Source organism: Natator depressus, chromosome 7 (assembly GCF_965152275.1).
Source record: "Natator depressus isolate rNatDep1 chromosome 7, rNatDep2.hap1, whole genome shotgun sequence".
Classification (NCBI taxonomy): Eukaryota; Metazoa; Chordata; order Testudines; family Cheloniidae; genus Natator; species Natator depressus.
In genome coordinates this window covers 30,042,448-30,062,933 of record NC_134240.1, presented here as the reverse complement: position 1 = coordinate 30,062,933, position 20,486 = coordinate 30,042,448, and the positions used below count along the sequence as shown (strand labels likewise).

General features: G+C 46.8%; 1 protein-coding gene across 5 annotated transcripts in view; it reads left to right on the top strand.

The window, feature by feature from the left end:
• Positions 1–20,486, top strand: part of PC (pyruvate carboxylase) — a 230,986-nt gene that overhangs the window by 52,782 nt on the left and 157,718 nt on the right. For 2 of the 5 annotated variants that reach the window (XM_074957842.1, XM_074957843.1), the window contains one exon: positions 6,064–6,268. The exons of 2 other annotated variants lie outside the window; for them this stretch is intronic. The gene's annotated coding sequence lies outside the window, so the exon portion shown is untranslated. Of the gene's footprint in view, positions 1–6,063; positions 6,269–6,965; positions 7,087–20,486 lie in introns of those variants that run through there. One more of the 5 variants, XM_074957845.1, reaches the window with a different exon arrangement.

The window sequence follows — 20,486 nt, the reverse complement described above, 5'->3', positions numbered from 1 at the left end:
ATTTTCTTCCATCTGTAGCACGTCCAACACGGCCAGTGGGAGTTTACAAGCTTCTTATTACACTAACAATTATGTAGCTCCATAAACTTCCTTTTGCCTTGCTTGAATTCCCCTGGGCACTTTGGGAATGCGTAACTGGAATACAAGCCATATGGCCATTGCTTCAGCTGCTGCTGACATGCAGCTGCTTCTGGGGTGGAACGTAGCAGCTTGTTTGACTGTGCACTTACTGTGCACAGCCAGTGGTCACTGAGCAGCTGCGCTGACCTTTCACTGAGATGAATGGGCCAGTTCACACCTCTCCAAGCTATCGCTCTGGTTCTCTGCAGGCTCATCTCTGCATAACAATGAGGGTCACTAACCAATGGCACAACTTACCAAGAGCTGTGGTGGATTCACCATCCCTGCCAATTTTAAAATCAAGACTGGATGTTTTTCTAAAAGATCTGCTCTAGTTCAACCCGCTATGAATTCAAGGAATTCCTATGGCCTGTCTTTATATAAGAGGTCAGACTAGATGATCACAATGGTCATAATCACTGGCTGTTATAATTGCTGACTGTTGCACCTGGTTCCCAGAGATGAATGGGGTAGTTCACACCGCTCTTAGTGATTCTGCAGGCTCACCTCTGCGTCAGTCTCTAAGCAAAGCTATATTAACTAGGGATGTACATATTGTTTAAAAAGTTAACTGTTTAAACGATTAAACTTATATTGTTTAGCCGGTTAACCGAAGTTGCTCCAGCTGGCGCAGGGCGGCCAGGGCTGGGGCCCCTCTGGTTGGCTGGCCCAGGGTGGCCAGGACTGGGGTCCCTCTGGCCGGCGTGCAGGGGGTAAACTGTTAAGGTTGGTTAACGGTAAGCCTAATGCTTACCGGTTGACTGGTTAACCGTTTAACATTTTACATCTCTAATATTAACACCTCCCCCAGCCGTGGACTCCAGAGAGTGGTATAAAGTGGCTTACTTCCCTTCCCATACTGACGTGAGCTGTACTGTTATAAGCACTGTCATATTCAGTCCACACACTGGAGCTGGAGGATTGTACTGGTTTAACTGTACCGGTGCAGAAGTCCAGCTTTTGTATGTGGGCAAGTCACTTGGGCTTAGTCTATGCTAATCATGGAGCAGGTCCTCAAAGAATCAATCCTGAAGCACTTACATGAGAGGAAAGTGATCAGGAACAGTCAGCATGGATTCACCAAGGGAAGGTCATGCCTGACTAATCTAATCGCCTTTTATGATGAGATTACTGGTTCTGTGGATGAAGGGAAAGCAGTGGATGTATTGTTTCTTGACTTTAGCAAAGCTTTTGACACGGTCTCCCACAGTATTCTTGTCAGCAAGTTAAGGAAGTATGGGCTAGATGAATGCACTATAAGGTGGGTAGAAAGCTGGCTAGATTGTCGGGCTCAACGGGTAGTGATCAATGGCTCCATGTCTAGTTGGCAGCCGGTGTCAAGTGGAGTGCCCCAGGGGTCGGTCCTGGGGCCGGTTTTGTTCAATATCTTCATAAATGATCTGGAGGATGGTGTGGATTGCACTCTCAGCAAATTTGCAGATGATACTAAACTGGGAGGAGTGGTAGATACGCTGGAGGGGAGGGATAGGATACAGAAGGACCTAGACAAATTGGAGGATTGGGCCAAAAGAAATCTGATGAGGTTCAATAAGGATAAGTGCAGGGTCCTGCACTTAGGATGGAAGAATCCAATGCACCGCTACAGACTAGGGACCGAATGGCTAGGCAGCAGTTCTGCGGAAAAGGACCTAGGGGTGACAGTGGACGAGAAGCTGGATATGAGTCAACAGTGTGCCCTTGTTGCCAAGAAGGCCAATGGCATTTTGGGATGTATAAGTAGGGGCATAGCGAGCAGATCGAGGGATGTGATCGTTCCCCTCTATTCGACACTGGTGAGGCCTCATCTGGAGTACTGTGTCCAGTTTTGGGCCCCACACTACAAGAAGGATGTGGATAAATTGGAGAGAGTCCAGCGAAGGGCAACAAAAATGATTAGGGGTCTAGAGCACATGACTTATGAAGAGAGGCTGAGGGAGCTGGGATTGTTTAGTCTGCAGAAGAGAAGAATGAGGGGGGATTTGATAGCTGCTTTCAACTACCTGAAAGGGGGTTCCAAAGAGGATGGCTCTAGACTGTTCTCAATGGTAGCAGATGACAGAACGAGGAGTAATGGTCTCAAGTTGCAATGGGGGAGGTTTAGATTGGATATTAGGAAAAACTTTTTCACTAAGAGGGTGGTGAAACACTGGAATGCGTTACCTAGGGAGGTGGTAGAATCTCCTTCCTTAGAGGTTTTTAAGGTCAGGCTTGACAAAGCCCTGGCTGGGATGATTTAACTGGGAATTGGTCCTGCTTTGAGCAGGGGGTTGGACTAGATGACCTTCTGGGGTCCCTTCCAACCCTGATATTCTATGATTCTATGATTCTATGCTACCAAGCTTTGTCGGCATAGTTATGTCGGCTAGGAGTGTGAAAAGATTGCCCCCCTTAGCCAACAGAGCTAGGCTGGCAAACCCTCCGGGGCAAACTCAAATATACCAACAGAAGAGGGCTTCTGTTGGCATAGATAACGTCCAGGGCGGTGAAGAAGAGCAGAAGAACGCCTGTTGGCTTACGCTGCATCTCCACGACGCGGCTTTGCTGGCGTAGTGATCCTGGTGTAACTATGCTGGTTGTGACGAAGTGGGGTTTTATTCATCTTATGTTGCATGTGAGTCTTACTGTCCTATACTAGTACTGTGTGTACCTCCGTTTCCCTGTGTACTGCACCAATATTTCAGTGGTGGGAATTGGGTGTGATTTTTGCTGAGGCCCTCAGAGCAGGTAAGGCTGCCCAGTGGACTGCACGTATGCTGTGGCAGTGCCCTTCATAACCTGAGACCCAGGAGGGGGGTGCGACCAGGTGACACCTTTTGCCTGGGAAGCAGGCCAAAGAGGAGGAGGAGGAGGAGCAAGGGGTGTGTCGGAGGTCTGGTCGCTGGAAGTTGGGCATTCTGCTTGAGGGACTGGAAGAGGGGGAGTCCATGCCGTCTGGCCCAGGACTCCTCAAGATGAACTTGGCTGAAAGTCACAGATTTCTGTGATAGCACGCTCTGTTCTACGCTGTATTCCTGTCAGCTAATAAACCCTTGTGTTCTACATGCTGGCTGAGAGTCCCTGCTGACTGTAAGGGATGGGGGTGCAGGGCTCTCTGGCTTCCCCAGGAACCCCGCCCGGGCGGACTCGCTGCGGGAAGCACACTGGGAGGAAGGGGATGCTGAATGCTCCGAGGTGAGACCCAGGAAGGTCGAAGCTGTGGAAGCTTCTTGCCCTGGTGACAATGTGCTCAGAGAGAGGAGGCTCCCCCAGAGTCCTGACTGGCTTCGTATGGAGTAGCTCCAGAGCACCGCCCGGTGACTCCGTGACACTGGTAAAGCATTTGTGGTCTAGACAAGCCCATAGTCTTTCTGTGCCTGGGTTTTGCCATGTGTAAAAATAGGATAACACCACCTCCCTGCCTCACAGGGCGGGGGAGCATGTGTACAATTACAGTGGGCAAGGGGCTTAGCTGAGGGACCCTTTTTTAGGATCTAAGATAGAAACATGTTAATACTAGGATTTTAGCTAGCAAAAAATGTAGTGCGCGCTCATTGCCTCTCCCCTGCTCTGGGTCAGTTGCCGACGACGACAGCTTGGTGAAAGAGTCTGGCCAGCAGGGAATCTTGGCAACAGCAAACTGCGAGAGATCAGGTTCAAGCCACCCGCTGTGTTTGACCCACTCAGCAAAGGTCAGAAGTTAGCCCTCTTTAATTTTCTTCAGTGCTCAGGGCCAAGGGGTAGATTAGTGACTCCTCATCCAGTTTGCAGGGCAGGAAAGCGCTGCCCGTTTAATACAGCCATCCAGCAGTGCAACTTGTGCTCACTCACTGGGGTAACTAGGTCCTTTCCCAGGCCCTTCTAAGCTCAGCAGAGCCATGCTTAGCTTGCTCTAATGCTCCTAATGCATGCCTGTACCTTGAGCCAGTGACGAGACTAGAAAATTGGCAAGTGGGAGAGGGGTCCTGTGGGAAATTCTCCCTTTTTTGGTGAAAATTCTAGGACTGAAAATCTCTATTGAAATATTGTCATGATGCCTCATGGGAGCTGTAGTTCATATGTCTCATGTTCCAGTTCTCCTCTATAGGCTGAGCACGCTGGTCAGACTACATCTCCCATGATGTACCATGGTTCCCCCTCTTGGAGAGGGGAGGCAGTACACCATGGGAGTCCATGGCCATGGGGCATCATGCGGGCGGGGGTAGTCTGGCCCCTAGAGGAGAATGGGAGCATGAGGAACCCAAGTTATAACTGCTCTGAATTTAAAGGGACAATCTACTCTTCAAAATGACGTGAAAGGATGCATTGGTGTCAGCTGTGCTGGTTTGAACCCTGAAGTTTCTCTGCACCATTCAGCTGTGGCACGGTGAGCTGGAGTCTATTCTAGCTCCTGCATCAGAATAGTTCACCAACTTCCTATTATAGGGCCAAACAGGGACTCCTAACAAACCCACTGAAAGTGATAGGAAGGGGGGCTGCCAGTTGTCCGGGGGGTGATGGTTACACGGAACAAAGAAAGAACCCATTGTAACAATGCCCCTGGTTGAGTGAACCTGGGACCACTGGATCTTAAAGCATGAATTGTATTTTAAAGTATAGATTTGAAACCTGTGGGTTGTGCCCTCAAAAAGGAGAGAGTCCTGGTTGAATGGACCCCTGGCATGGGAAAAAAGGACTTGCAGTCTGGAAACAGTTGAGCCACTTAGTCAAAGAACCAGATCCATTAGCTCAGAGGCTCTAGCTTATATACATACTTTGGCCACTAGAGGGAGACAAAGAATCACGCTGCATTACGAGGAGCAAGAAAGAGAGTTAATCAGAATTTTTTCCTGTGGAAAGCTTTTTTGCTGAACAATCAAAACTGGACACTTTTCACAGGAAATGTCAATTTGAATGAAAAATGAAATTAAATTCCCCACAGGGGAAACCAAACAAGTCAAGATTTGAAAAGAAAAACATTAGTTTTGCCTTAAAAATCTCATGTTGTTTTTTAAAAACGTTAATTAAAAGCAAATGAAAATGTTACACTTCAGTTGAAAGGAGAATTGTTATTTTGTTTTGACTTAAATTCCATTTAGGTGCGTTTGTTTTTAAAAACCACAGACCCTTGAAATGACGCGTTAATCAAAATGTTGAGTAGAAGCAAGTTTTTTTTATGTAAAATGTCATTATGGTTGAAACCAAAACACCAATAAACAACCAACCAACCCCAAAAAACCAAAACCCAGCAGCAACAACGCTGAAACAAAATGATTTATAGTACAAATTTTGACTGAAAATGTCCTTTCATTTTTCCATTAAAAATCCTCCTAACACAAAATGACACTATCTGGTTGAAATGTCAAGTAGAGAAAATAATTTTGACTTAAAATGCTTTGGGTTTTGTTGAAACCTCCCCAAAAAATGAAATGATGCTGTAATCAAAATGGTGACTAGAAACAAGGTTTCTTTCACGTTGACTTAAAATGTTGGTTAATAAAAATAACTTTTTATTAAGGCAAAGTTACAATTCAGCATTAACATGCACTACTAAATTTGGTGGTGGTCTTTTTTAAAAAACAAAACAAACAAAAATGGGAGTTGACACCCAAATGTTTATTTTGAATTGGTTCGGAACTTCGCGTAGGTAGACCAGATTTCCCCCATCCCGCCCCCAATCTTTAAAGCATTTCAGTCCTCAGGAGACTAGTCTAACTAAAATGTTTGGGCTTAATAGATGGGTATCAGGGTGAAAATAAATGACCTGTGGTATGCAGGAGGTCAGACCGGTTGACCTAATGGTTCCTTCTGGCTTAGAATCTGTGAAGTTATGTAAAGACTTTCTTGTCCAAAGTTCCTTGAGGGGAAAATGTCATTGTTTTTTCCCGATCAATTATAGTAATGCAGACGGGAAGGGAATACAAATGGGTCACCCCAACTACATGTTAAATGAAATTACAAAAAAATCATTGTGTCTTTCTGTTTTAGGAATGAAGATGAATAGAAAGAGAGGTCTAGAGGAGACGAGTGGCAGGGTGAGGGATCCTTCTAGAGAGACTTCACAGAAGCAGGAGAAATAGAAACGAAGAGGAGAGGAAAAAAAAAAAGGCAGATGTTAGAAAAATACAGTGAATGATCTCCTAGGTGTAATCAGCCATGATTGAAATATGCAATCTTTCACCGGGAGATAAAGGTAACTATTAGCTTGTAACTAAGTGAATTAATGTCAGTCTGCCCTGACTCACTGAGAGTTTGTGTCCTCTGCGGCTGGGAGTGTGCTTCCCCACGTGGGTAGACAGTCAAGTACTAGCTGTGCTAAAAGTAGCCACATGGCCGTGGCTGTGGCTGCACGGGCGGCAGTTCAGGTTAGCCGCTCAGGTAGGCACCCAAGGGGTTGGGCGATTTGTACTCGGGTGGCTAGCCCAGGCCGCTGCTTGTCCTGCGTGGCCACGCTGCTCCTTTTAGTGTGTTATCTTGAGCAGAACTAGCACGGAGCTCTACCTGCTCCTCTCGGCCGGGCGGCCGCAGTGCAGAGTTCCTGCTGTCATTGCTGCAGGGTGGGGCTGCTGTGTCCGATTGATTCACTATTAGTCATTGGGAGTTGTTTAAACTAATTCAGAGTAAGAACAGTCCACACAGGGAGCTAATCCCGAATAGTTAATCTGCTTTAAATTCACACAATTTGTTGGAACGCCCCTTCATATAGTTTCCTTGTAGCTAGGTTGACTTGGAGCTTCCTCTAGCCTGATGCAATCTCTGGGTGTCCTTTACTGCTCCAGTGGCCTCTTCAGCCCCCTGCTTAAAACTTGCAAATCATTAGCCCTGGAATTCCTGCAAACAGCCTCCAAGCAGCTCCATTGAGAGGGGATTACCTAGGAGGCAGGTAATAGGCTAGCCACTATGCAGCCTACCACCTTTGTGCACCTCTGAGCCACAGGCTGATTGCATTTCCTCTCTCGCACTGAGAAGGGTTCAACTCAGCTGTTGGGTCAACTTGCAGCCTTGGCAGAGGTAAGAGGCATCTGCCGGCGGGCGGGGTGTTGCGTTGTGGAACTTAGCACGCTTTGATTTCCTTTGGAGATGCTTGGGCCGTCGCAACATGCAAAACGTGCCCGTAAATTTGCATTGACAAGGCCTTGCCTTGACTAGGCTGAGAGATCAAGTTTAGATGTGCTTTGCTAACATATGCTAGCTAAACCCAGCTGAACCTCAGCCTTTCTTCTCAGGCAGATGTAAGGTTAAAATCTTTTATCTCAAGTGTGACTGGTCGGGTTGTCGCCTAAAATCTCGCTCTAGGTGCTAACCTCTTTCCCTAGCAGGGGCTCTAACTGGGGTTTAGCTAGCATGTGTTAGCGAAGCCCAGCACTCTTCCTAGCCCGCACAAGGCCTTTAAAGAAATGTGTATGCTAGAAAGCCATTTCCAGGGCGAATGATTTGCAAATTTTAAGCAGGGCTCAAGAAAGCAGGAAAAGGTCATTGAAAAATGTCATTAGAGGAAGCTCCAGGTCAACCTAACTAAAGGGAAACTCTGTGGAGGGGAGTACGGAGTGACTTGCTGCTCCACTTGGCTGCCTTTCCATCTTTACTCTGTTTTTCTGCTTGTTGGCTCATGTTTGGTAGCTGAAAATGTTATTCTGAAGCGGAAGGATGGTCCAGCAACTGGGACTTGGCTGACCTGGGTTCAGTTCCCTGCTCTGCTGCAGATTTGCTGTGTGACCTTGGTCAAGTAATTTAGCTTGTCTCTGCCTCAGTTTGCCTGCCTGTCTGTACAATGGGGATAATAGCATCTTAGATGTTAAGGAGGACTGTGTGTGTGTGTGTGTGTGAGAGAGAGAGAGAGTGGTAGGTTGGTGCTTTTCAGTCACTACCATTTTGAACAAACCAAGCTTTGTTGTTTGGAGAATAACCTGAAATCCCAAGTGAGGAGGTATGCAGCACTGGGGAGGCCAGGACTGGGTTCTGTGCCTGGTTCTGGGGTCCACGCTTTGTGGAATATTGAAGAGGCTGCGAAGAGCCACAAGGATGATACATGGTTTGGAAAACAAAGTGAGGACTCGTCTACACGGGGAAATGGACCTGCATAGCTATAGCACAATAATAGGCCAGAGACTAAAGGAGCACAGTCTATTTAGGTTATCCAAGACAAAGCTAAGAGGTGGTTTGATCCTGGTCTATAAGTACCCCCACGAGGAGGAGATTTCTGATAGCAGAGGACTCTTTTGACAGGACCTTAGTTCCTAACAAGATGAAAACACATTTCTGTACTAACCATTCATGCTTTGCCCTTTGACCCATGCTGCAGCCATTGAGTTCAAGTTCTGTTTTGGTTTGGGCCTTGCAGATTGCAGGAGACCTAATACCTTGTTCTGGGCCAGCTTACTCTGGTCTCGGTCGGGGTCTGTGCAGCGCCCGGCACAATGGGGGCCCCTGTCAGGGCCACTAGCAGTACTGGAATACAAATAACCACCAATTACATCTACTCTTGTGTTTCTGAAGCAAATGCGGTGTGCCCCAAGCTGCTGTGTTTACCAGTGGCTGTCTTTGATAGAGTACACAGCTGTCAGCCGCGGTTAGGAGGGGGGCTATGGACTGGAATGCAGACTGTAGCAAGGCATCTTTGAAGGCACCCATTTGAATACATACAGCATGGGAACTGCTGGGGGAACTGTTACTAATCTGTATTCCTCTGGTGCCTAGAGGCCATTAACCAAGACTGGGGCCACTTTGTGCCAGGTGCTGCACAGAGAGAGCCAGTCTCTGGCCTGAAGAGCTCACTACATGAATAGACAATGGGCGAACCTACGGGCTGAAGGTATTTGCCCAAGGCCAGTAGCAGAGCTGGGAACAGAACCCAGTGTCCAGGCTTCTAGCTCCGTGCCCATCCACTAGACCACGCTGCCTTTTGAGTGGGGCCTGGGATATTGACTGTTGTGCAATGATCAGCCTCTTATTTGTGCCACCTAACAGGCGTGTCAGGAATGTAGCAGGTCTCCTGCCTCCTAATGCAGCAATATAAAGGAATTAGCTGCAGAGCTGGTTTGAGATTAATACTGTTCCAGCGTCCGGCAGCATACTAATGGCTGCAGTAGAATCAGTGTAAAGGTAAAACCCCCTTCCCATCCCACCACCTCCACCAATCCAGCCTGGGGACAAGGTTTTATTTCAAGGGGCTTATAGAACATCTGAGACAGGGCTGTCCTTAGGCCACTGGGCCCCATGGCACGCTTTCTAAAATACTAATAATTATTTGTATTCCACTAGAGTCTAGGAACCCTAGTCATGGAGCAGGGCCCCTGTTGCGCCAGGCGCTGCCTGGGCCCTGGCCAAGATTGGGGGCCCTGCCGTACCGGGCACTTAACCACAATCCCTTCCTTTCAAATCTGTGTGTACTTTGGCTTCTGATAGCTATAAACTAAGTGTTTCAGTGAAGCTTGTACAACATGCCTTGTGCCTCTGTTTGCTGTGTGTGGACACAGGGCTTCTTTATGGGTGAATGCCCAGTAAAATAGCTCTGTGGCTTGTTTATGATCAACTTAGAGAACCATCAGTGACTCATGGCAAATATTAGGGAGAACCTCCCACAGTGCCTAGCTTTTTAATATGACTGTGATCAAGTCTCTTCAACCCCTGAGAATGAAGCGCTTAAACCAGGTGACCACTAGGGGGAAGCAACACAACTTGGGAAACAGTATGATCCAGTGTACTCAGGACTCCTGGGTTCTGGTCCCAGCTCCACTGACCCTACATAAGAACGGCCTTACTGAGCCAGACCACAGGTCCATCTAGCCCAGTATCCTGTCTACTGACAGTGGCCAAAGCCAGGTGCCCCAAAAGGAATGAACAGAACAGGTAATCAGCAAGTGATCATCCCCTGTTGCCCATTCCCAGCTTCTGGCAAAAGTGACCCTGGGCAAGTCCTTTCCCTTCTTGGTGCCTCTGTTCCCTCCCCCGCCCCGCCCCCCTTCTTGTCTGTCCTGAGACACGGGATTCTTGGGCCAGCTTGGGCAAATGCCTTCCCCTTTCTGTGCCTCAGTTTTCCCTCCCACGCTTTGTTTCTGGAGACCGGGGTAGCTTGTGAGGGCAGAGACTGTGTACTCATGGAGCACAATGGGGCCCAGGCTCAGTCAGGGTCTGTGCAGCACTTGGCAAAACGTGGCCCTGATCTCAGCTGGGGCCTGTGTCATGCCGGCACAAAGGGGATCCAATCTCAGTCAGAGCCTAAAGTATCATTAATCATGCCAACCTCCGGTGATAGCAATCGATCACAATAGCTGTGGAAGTTATTTAGGGGCACACAGCCACAACGCTCTTGTCTGAATCTATTGCCTTCTGTTGTCAGCAGATTAGAAGGAAAGTAATTTTCCCTAAATTATAGATTCACAAATTTCAAGGCTGGAAGGGAGCATTCTGATCACCTCGGCTGACAGAACCCAGGCCAGAGCTTAATTTCCTTTGGCAGCACCTTGTGGATGGTCATGTTCACTGTTGTCCCTGTGCTGGTATTCCACACGATGACACAGGAACAATATATTGCGTCTTAGATTTTCAAAGCTGAATAATTGGACTGTCCGATTTGCTTTTGATTTTAATGAGGATTGAGTCTCCAAATCCCACAGGCTCTTTTGAGAAGCATCAGCTTTAAAGCAAGAAAATTGTAAACAGAACACAAAGTGGTGGAGGGCTGATGTGTCTTAACTCATTGCTCCTGAAATTGATGAGATTTACAAGTTGACCCTGCCCCTCTAATACACATGGTTTGGGTTCTGATCAGATTACTCAGTGATTGAATTAAAGGCAGGGCGGTGTTTGTTTGACATGGTTTAACCCTAAACCTTGCTCACTGCTCTGCTGTGGAATGAGCTCCCTGTTTGCAATCTGCAAAATAGCCTGGTGATTGTATTAACCAGTAAAAGTTGCTTATAGTAATAAGAATTGAACCCTGTGAGAAGTGATTGCCTTTCAAAGAAGATAGTTTGCTTTCAGGAGCTTTGATCCAATTAAGCTAGCGTTAGCTAGTGTTTGCGCCCAAGGATATATGGGAGGCAGTGTTATCTAGTGGTTAAGGCACTGGACTGCCACTCAGGACTCCTGGGTTCTATTCCTGGCTCAAGTCCCTTCCGCTCTCTGTCTGTTTCCCCTGTCACCCTTCCTCCTTTTAGACTGTGAACTCTTTGGGGGTAAATCTCTCACTATGCAGCTATGCAGTGCCTATCATGACAGGGGCCCCAGTCTTGGTTGGGGGGGGTCTGTGCAGGGCCTGGCACGTTGGGGACCCTGATCTTGGTCAGGGTCTGTGCAGCATCTTGCATGACAGGGACTGCAATCTCAGCTAGCTCCTATGTGTTACCATAATACACATAAGTAATAATATGCTAAATATTATCTTAATCTGTGCTGCATTTTCTCCCAGCAGAATGGCACAGGTCCAGTCCTTCCAAGGGGATGTCAGCTGCCCTTTAAATATCTCTTAAAACCTTTTAAATCTCTCTCTCTTCAGTGTTCTCCACTAATCTTGTGTCTCTCTCTGATTCTTGTGGCATTACCTGCCAATGCTTCAATAGAATTCACCTTCGTTCCCTCTCTGAATGAGGGGAAGTAGAGAATTGATTACTGGGGTGTCTGTGTGTCGGTGTATCCTAGCATTCATTTCATGGATAAATAATCAGCTCTGCGTGTTTTCCAAAGTGTGGAGGGGCATGAGGCTCTGGCTTGGTGACATCTCAATTTTTCTCCAGAAAACATTCCTTACAGTGATAGACTGCAGGAGCTAGGGTGACCAGACGTCCCGATATTTAGTTGTTTGTCCCACGTCCTGACCGATGTATGGTCGGGATGCCATTTGTCCTGATATTTTGCTTCGGTGGCACTCCGGCTTTTTTTTTTTTTTTTGGCTTGGAGCGGCAAAAAATGTAGAGCCGGCCTTGGTCGGGGGGGGAGCCTGTGGCTCTCCTCCATGTGTCCCGATATTTTGTTCTTGTCATCTGGTTACCCTAGCAGGAGCTGAATCTGTTTAGCTTAGCAAAGAGAAGGGTAAGGGGGTGGGTCACTTGACCACAGTCTCTAAATACCTAGATGGGGATCAGAAATTAACAAAGTTCTAACAGGATCCAATGGCTGGTCGCTGAAGCTAGACAAAGTCACACGTGAATAAGTCATAAATGTTCACCAGCGAGGGGAATTAACCGCTGGAATAGCTTCCCAAGGGCTCTGGTGTGGATTCTCCATCACTGGCAATTTTAAAATCAAGATTAGATGTTTTTCTGAAAGATCTGCTCTGGTTCAACCAGGAATTAATTCAGGGCTGTTTTATGGCCTGTGTTTTGTAGGAGGTCCAATTAGATTATCCCAGTTAGCCCTTCTGGCCTTAGAATCCATGAATCTCAGTTTTCATTTGACAACACGCACCAAATACCACTTTAACAACTCGGGTCATAGTGAAAGCAGTATGACTGTGCTCTGCTCTGCCCCTGAGGACTCAGGGAGTTGGTATAAAAGTCCTTACATTCGTATAGCTGTTGCCTGTTCAGGAAAGGGAATGAGCTGTACTGGGACAAGGTGCCTTTACGTTGGTATAACTGCATCCACAGTAGGGGTTGTACTAGATCAGTCAAAAAATCATCTCTGCAATCAATGGGATTATATCCATATGAGTAGAGGGGAACACACTTCATAGCTTCTGTCAGCAGAGCTCACTGCACATATCAGAAGCTTCTTGAGTCCCTCTGTTTCCATCCCCCAAACACACACACTCATTCAAGTTCCCTGGGTGCCACCCTCCCATCCCCCTTTCTTTTAGGGTATCCCTGCAACCCCCACTCCTTTCCCTCATGTCAAGGACTTTGTGTACTCCCCATTTGTGTCTGACCCCCATTTTCCCCTTGCCTGCATTCCAGGGTCCTCCTGTGCCCATACCAGACTAGCACAGTCCCAGAAATTGGGAATTGATTGATTGGATTTGGTGGTCCAGTTATCATGTTACAGGCAGACAAAGAAATGCCATCAAATTGAGTGTAAGATTTGGCAAGCTTGGCCAAAAGTATGTGTGCAGACAAGGCCTTGGTCTCTAGCTGTTATGGTTGTGAAGAACGGCTGAGTTTGCAGAGAGCCTGAAACAATGGCTCTGAGCCAGTTTCACTGGGTGCTGACTCAGAAATCAGTAATGACACAGTGGCTGTAAGAAAGAGGAGGGTGGATCCTTTTATGAAGGTGCCACGCACCATGATCACATGACTAAGTTGTAGGATGGGATGTGGTGTGGGGATTGCTTTGGTTGTATTTTCTTTAAGTAGGATCTCAACTGGAGCTGGCCAGGAAATGATTTTCCCAACCTGCATTGAGACAAAAAGTTGAAAACTTCACAAACCGAATATTAAAAAAATCAATTTGAGTCAGTCAGACCATTCAGATAATTCCAAGAGGTTTCATTCTGATTTTGACCTTTTCTTCTTTAACGTTTTTTGTCTTCATTTCAAAATTTTAGTAAATTGAAAGCCTTTTTGACTTGAAAAACCTAAGCCTTCCGATTTGAAAATGTCACACTTCAACAATTTCAGAACTTCTTTGCAAAATTCTTTGAGGCAGAAAATTTGTTGAATTTTACCCTGTTTCGATTTCAATTAATTGGCTTTTTTTGATGGAAAAAATGGGTTAGCAAACGTTCGCAGCTGGCTGAAGTCTCAACTTTCCATAGTTCTCCCAGTCCATCCCTAATGTGTCTGGACAACTGTTTGTGCCTCCAGCACTTTCATTCACGTTCAAAGAGTCCCAAGTAGAGTCACTCAAAATTTTTCCATCCAAATGTTTGTTTATTTTTTGATGGAAAATTACTTTTATTTGTTGATAACATTTTACCCCCCAAAAAAGGCTGTTTTTTCCCCCAGAATTGTACATAAGAACGGCCACACTGGGTCAGACCAATGGTCCATCTAGCCTGGTATCCTGTCTGTGACAGTGGCCAATGCCAGGTGCCCCAGAGGGAATGAACAGAACAGGTAACCATCAAGTGATCCATCCCCTGTCGCCCATTCCCAGTAACCAGCCAAAATAGCTTTTTATGCCATTTTTATGCCATATAATGCAAAACCTGAAAGCGTTTGTTTTTGCTTGTTTGTCACCTTGGAAAGTCTGTTCTTCTGGTTTTGCTGGAGGACTCTGGGAAGAACGAGACCAGGGATGGAGAAAACTCCCAGTTCACCAGCTGATGAGGCAGTGGGTTCTGAATGGTAACCAAAGAGCTTTGCCCCCTAAAGTTAAACGGGTGCTAAACAGGTTTAAACAGTGATTAAAAGCCCTCTTCCCCGATTTATTCCTGTTTGTGTGCATTGTCATGTTTTTGTCCCAAATGTTTCCAGCTTTTAGCCGAATTGGTTTGGTTGCCAAAAACAATGTTTGGGTTTCAGCTGCCCAAAATTAAATAATAATAATAATAAAATCAATGAAAAAATTGGATGGAATTTCGGGTTTGGGGGAATTCTTTTCATTACTTTTTTTTTTTTTTTGCTAGGGTACTGGGAATACAGTTCCTAGGACCAACTCTGATGCAGAGCTAAATCCGTGTCAGAAGTGTGGTTGTAGGTCTCTTATCTGCTAATGCTATTGCTTGGAGTAGTGCTTAGGAGCCATAGTCATGGACCAGGAGCCTGGTGCGCTAGGTGTTGTACAAACGCAGAACAAAAGGACAGCTCTTTCCCCAAAGAGCCTTGGGCCTACGTTGATCAGCACGGTATTTGATGTCAACTGTATTTCCCAGGCAGAGTGGAGGAAGGCTGCATGTGTACGATGCAGAGAACTGTCTGTACAAATTGCTCTCGCCTACCCTAACAGAATGGCTGATTAGCTCGTGTCTCATTTCATTCTGCAGCTCTTCCAGTCAAAGCAGCATGACAGGAGGAGTGGTTAGAATAAAATACAGCTCAGGCACTTGATTGAATATTAATACTTTGGCGTCTTCCATCAGAGGTTCTGCAGATGTTATTGTATCCTCCATGCCAGGCATGGCTTAACCTGCGTCCGCACCAGGGAGTAGGTTAGGACAGGAAGTCACGAGTTACTGAGTTTACTGATTGCTCACTTGAGGTTTGCTAATGCGAGAGTGGGTTGAAAATTTCCCGGCGGAACGTTTTTCTGTGGGAAAATACTGATTCAACAAAATCGAAATGTTTCACAGGACTGTCAATGTTGTCGAAATTATCAAGAGGGAATGATTGAAACATTTCCTTTCTCCTAATGAATCCAAACTGGCCCAGGTGCCAAGAAGGGATCCTAGGCTGATGTGACCCAGGTGCCCCATGTTGGCAACAGAGCAGGGGTACAGTTATGAGTCTACACCCAAGGACTTGTCTAGATGTGCCCAGATGGGCGTGTTTCCTGTGATTGCCATCTTCATGATATTTCAATACAGGGGGCCATGTGTGGTCTCTGCCGAAAGCGAACAACTCGCTGGTTGTCATGGTTATTGCAGGATATATGTACAGAGAATGTTTTAAGAGTTATGTAACATGTAGAATATCATGTTCTGATGCTGCTGGAGGTGAAACTGATCACCTGGGGTGGGGTGGTTCTCAGACCTAAGCCAATCTAGAGTCGGAACAATGGACGTCTTTGGCCTAGCCAAGTGTTCGCAGTCTAGATAAGGTGCAGGCCTGGGCCTTTACAAAACACAAAAGAGCCCAAGAAAAAGATCTTGAATAGGGGGCCAATGGGGCAAACTGAGGTTAACCAAGTGGCCTGGTTATGAAAAGAGGCAAAAGGTCTGGAACTGTATAATAGGAGAAAGAAGGGTTCCAAATGTTTTCCGTTACTGAGGTGATACCCTGCCAGCATGTCTCACAGGAAGTGGGTCCCAGCTCTCTCGAATGTATGGACTGACCACTGGCAGAGAAGCAGACTGGTTACGAAGTACAACCTCAAGACTGTGTTTTATATTTTTCTTTGATCTGTTACCACGTTTCCAATCCTTATACTTGCTTCAGTTTGGATCTTTATCTTCAGGCTTGAGCTTGGTCAAATAAAACGTGTCTTTGCTTTGACCATCGACATCCCTAAGTGCTGAGAGCTATGGAGAGCGTTGCACTGAGGTGAAGCTAGGGAATGGGAGGCAGCGAATCTGTGTGGTTCAGAAGTTGAGGGACTGTGCACTTGAGTGTAATGCAGGGGGGTGTACAGACAGGTTTGGAGGGACCTGTGCCCCAGAGCTCTGGGGAGAACTATCTCCACAGAGTTAGCCACAGCTTATCTCTGCTCTGCCCCCGAGGACTCAGGGAGTCTAAGGTCTGGGGTGTGCAAATTGCTAGCCTGCAGAGGGAAGAGGGGGCTTGCGGAGCCTGGAGTGGGGGCACTTGTGTTGCCAGCAGCCAGTAGTTTGGGGTGAGTTTGCCCTGGTGGGCACAGACAGGGCTCGCTCGCACTATGAGCAGACAGTACTGATTCACCCTGTACCCCTTGAGTAACAAGTGTCACAGCTGTTCAGGGGAATGGAGAACTGATCTTACCAGCAGAGACTGAATCCCAGGGAGGGAAAAGAGCTGTTGAAGCTAAAGGACAAAGTTGGCACAAGAACAAATGAGGATAAACTGGCCAGGAATCAATTGAGGCTGGAGCTGAGGAGGAGGCAGGAGGTTTTGGGGCAGCCTCCCCATAGGAGCAGTGCGGGCAAACACTAGTCTGAAGATGGAGATGGATACACTTCTGACAGGGATTCTCTGCTGGGGCTGCCTGCGATAGCAAAGGACTAGGCTGGATTCTCTGTATTATTCTCCATCCTGTTCCTTCTGCATCCTAATCTCTTGCTGGCTTTTTTTGACAGCCCCTGTGTCCTGAGCAGAGCTAAGTTACTTCTAAAAGATTAATGCTTTCCTTCACTTGTCGTTAGGTTGCTTTTAAAGAGGCTTAATGATTCCATGGTATGGCACGAAATAAATCCTCGCTAGACAGTGGGTGCAGGGCCTGGGGCCACTTTCTGTTGGAAAAACCAGTTGTAGCCGCATTCTCATGTAGACACAGGGTAACATATAGGAACAAAGCAAGAAACCTTCTGGATCATCATGTCAAATTCCCTTGTGTTGCAGCCAACCTCATCATATCAGCCCAGCTCTTTCAGTTTTCTCTGGTAAGATCTGCTTTCCATCACCCTAGGAGCCCTTCTCTGCCGTTTGAATTCACCTTTCCTGAACATGGGTGGCCAGAATTGCACACAGTATCCAGATGAGGTCTTACCGCAGTGCCTTGTCCAGTGGCATTAATAGTTCCCTATTTCAACTGGAAGAAATACCTCACCTGATACAACATTTGCAAAGTGCCCAAGTCCTTTGTGATCATCTGTTGGACTTCCTGTGTAACACACGGTAAAGAAACTTGCCCCGCCAGTCCTGCATTGCACTCTGATCTAGTGGTTGGTCAACCTATGGTCTCACAGTGTTGCCAACTCTCACGATAGCAGGCAGTTTTCTAAAAACCCTACCTCTGAGTCATGCGATGCCGTGGGTTCTATTCCTGGCTCTGCTACTGGTCTTGGGCAGGTCACATCACCTCTTTGTGCCTCAGTGTCCCCTTCTGTAAAATGAGGATAATAATACTGACCACCTTTGTAAAGTGCTCTGAGAGCTAGGGATTATTACAAGGGAGAATCAGGAGTTCTGACACTGGTTGCTTGCCTTGCATTTGCGGCTGGGTGAATAATGGATTTTTGGCTCTGTGATAATTCAGGAAAACATTTTCGATACAAGTCAAATTTTTAAAAATTTTCAGCAAATTGAAAAGTGGAGAAAAATTACTTTTCGGTCAGGCAAACCATTTTGTTTAACTTGCAACAAAATGTTTTGTTTGTGTTGGAGCATTTTAAAATAGTTTAAAACTTTAAAAAAAATAAAATTAAAGGACATTTTGAACCAAAATGGCATTTTGAATTGGAAAATTGAAATGTTTCCTTTTGAAATTGTTGAATCAAAACCTTGGGATTTTGAGGGATTTCTTTCTTTTCTTTTTTTTTTAAGGGTTTTGTTCCGATTGAAACAATTTGGGAAAACCACCATGAATGTGCAAAATATTCCAGTGTTTCCAAATGTGCATTTTTCGGTGGAAGAAAAGTTTCTGCTGAAAACTTTCTCCTAGTTCTCCCTGCCTTGCTAGAAATTTCCCTGACATCCATTCTGTGTGATCTAACCTTTATGCAGCTTCTTGCTGTTGAGGCTCAGCCCTGGGGAGCCATCGCTATCACTATGGCTCATTCTTTGCATGCAGATCACTAGTGTGGCATCCACCAAACTGTCGTCATAAAGGTAGATGACAATGCTGACAATGCCTGAGACACCCACTATGGGCTCCAGATGGCACTGTGTGCTGGCACATTCAGAAATCACATTCAGAAATGTGAGAGGTTGAAATGATGAGCTGTTGTGATGGAGGCTGAAAAAATCTTCCAGATGTCTTGTTCCTGAGGAATGCTTCCTGCTTAAAAATCAATGCTTAAAAAAATACTCCCCCCTGTGGTTTTGCCAGCCCCAGGCATTGAAAAAACTCAGGACGCCGGCCTCAAAAAATCACAAGATTGGAAAGGCTCATGTTTTCCTGCCTCTCTGCTGGGGTGAGGCGTAAAAACTTGATTACTTTCAGTTGAAACTGAGATTTGCCTGTAATCCCAGGACTCTGGGCGCATGGGATTTAAGAAAGATACCAGACACCTTGAGGGTCATGGTAAAAGCGCAAGAGCCAGCAAGATTGCTTCCACCTGTGAAGCTAACCAGGCTTGAAAGTGACATGATTTTAAAGGCCCCCCCTCTGATGCAGTTCTCTGTGTGGGCAGCCTGGTGTGCTTCATGGTTGTTTCTCACTGGTCTTGCATTCTGGTTCTCACACACTAATAATCCCTAGCTCTTCTTTAGTGCTATTCACCCTTTGTTCTCAAAGCACTACACAGAGGAAGCGGGTATCGTTATCCCCATTTAACAGATGGGGAAACTGAGGCATGCAGCGGAGAGGTGACTGTCCCAAAGTCACCCAGCAGGTGCGTGGAAGAGCCAGGAATAGAACCCAGGTCTCATAGAGTCTAAGGGCAGAAAGGACACTGTGTTCATCTAGTCTGAGCTCCTGTATAACAGGCCATCGGCCTGCCCTGAATTAATTCCTGGCTGAACTAGAGAAGATCTTTTAGAAAAACATCCCATCTTGATATAGCTGCTGCTGGTGCTGCCCTTGGGAAGTTGTTCTTATGGTTTATTCCTCCCATTGTTAATAATGTGGGCTTAGTTCCAGTCTGAATTTATCCAGCTTCAACTTCCAGCTGTTGGCTCTTGTTAGACCTTCAGCTGCTAGACTGCAGAGCCTAATGTCAAATTTCTGTTCCCCAGGTAGGCGTTTACAGAGGGAGAGTCCCATCCAGTGTCCTGTCCACTAGGCAATACTGCCTCCTTAGATCAACATTTGCACTGTCTGCCTGAGGACTCCCCCTCAAGCAGTGTTATTAAATAAGGTTTGTATCAGGCTGATGCATGAAGGCCACAGTCAGGCTGGTGTGGTACAAAAATATTGTCGCCCCGTTGCCAAATAGTAACCGGCAATGGGCCCTTGCAGACTGACTTTCTGCTGCAGGGGAAATCGGTGATGTGGCGTCTTGGTACATCCTTAGTGCACATTACCTGTTTACACCACACAGACACGTACGCTCATCCGGAGAGCGATTGCAGAGACAGGGGCTGCTTGCCTTAGAAAGGAGATGGAGGAGAGGGGACGTGATAGGAGCCTATACTATAATGACTGGACTAGAGACGAGAGAGCGGGACCCTCCGTTCTCCCTGTCGGGTAACACAAGAGAGAGCAAGGGGGCAGCTGGTGAAATTAAAAAGCAACAGATTCGAAGATGGAGGGAAGGAAATCTCCCCCGCTCTCCCCCGCCAATGTGTAACAAGCCTGGTGAACTCCTTGGCACAGGAAGTCATTAGGGCAAGATCTTAGCAAGGTCAAAAGGAGACTGGACAATGATCTGGAGAAGGAGAATAGCCAGAGTTGGGATAGTTGAAGGTAACACACATTCTGGAAGGGATTTTAAACCTCCTGCTTCAGGGTATAAGCCTCCCTGTAAGTACGAGCTGGTCCCATGCTTTGTAGCTTGTCAGTCCTTGCATCCCTCCTTTCCCCTCCCCTCACTACCCCCTGGGGACCCCTTCACATCCCACTCTATTTCAGGGACTGTGCATCTCTATGTCCCCCAACCTCCCTCCTGCCTCCCCATGCAAGGGGCTCTGTGTGCCCTTCATTTCCCCGTACCAGGGTCCCCTGTTTTTGCCCCATGGTGGGGGGGGGGTCTTTGTGAACCCTCATTACCCTCTTCCCCACATCATCCCTTCCTCCTCCAGGCCAGGGGCTCTGTGTTTCCCCCTCCTCCCATAACAGAGTTCCCCAATTTCGCCCCCACTTGC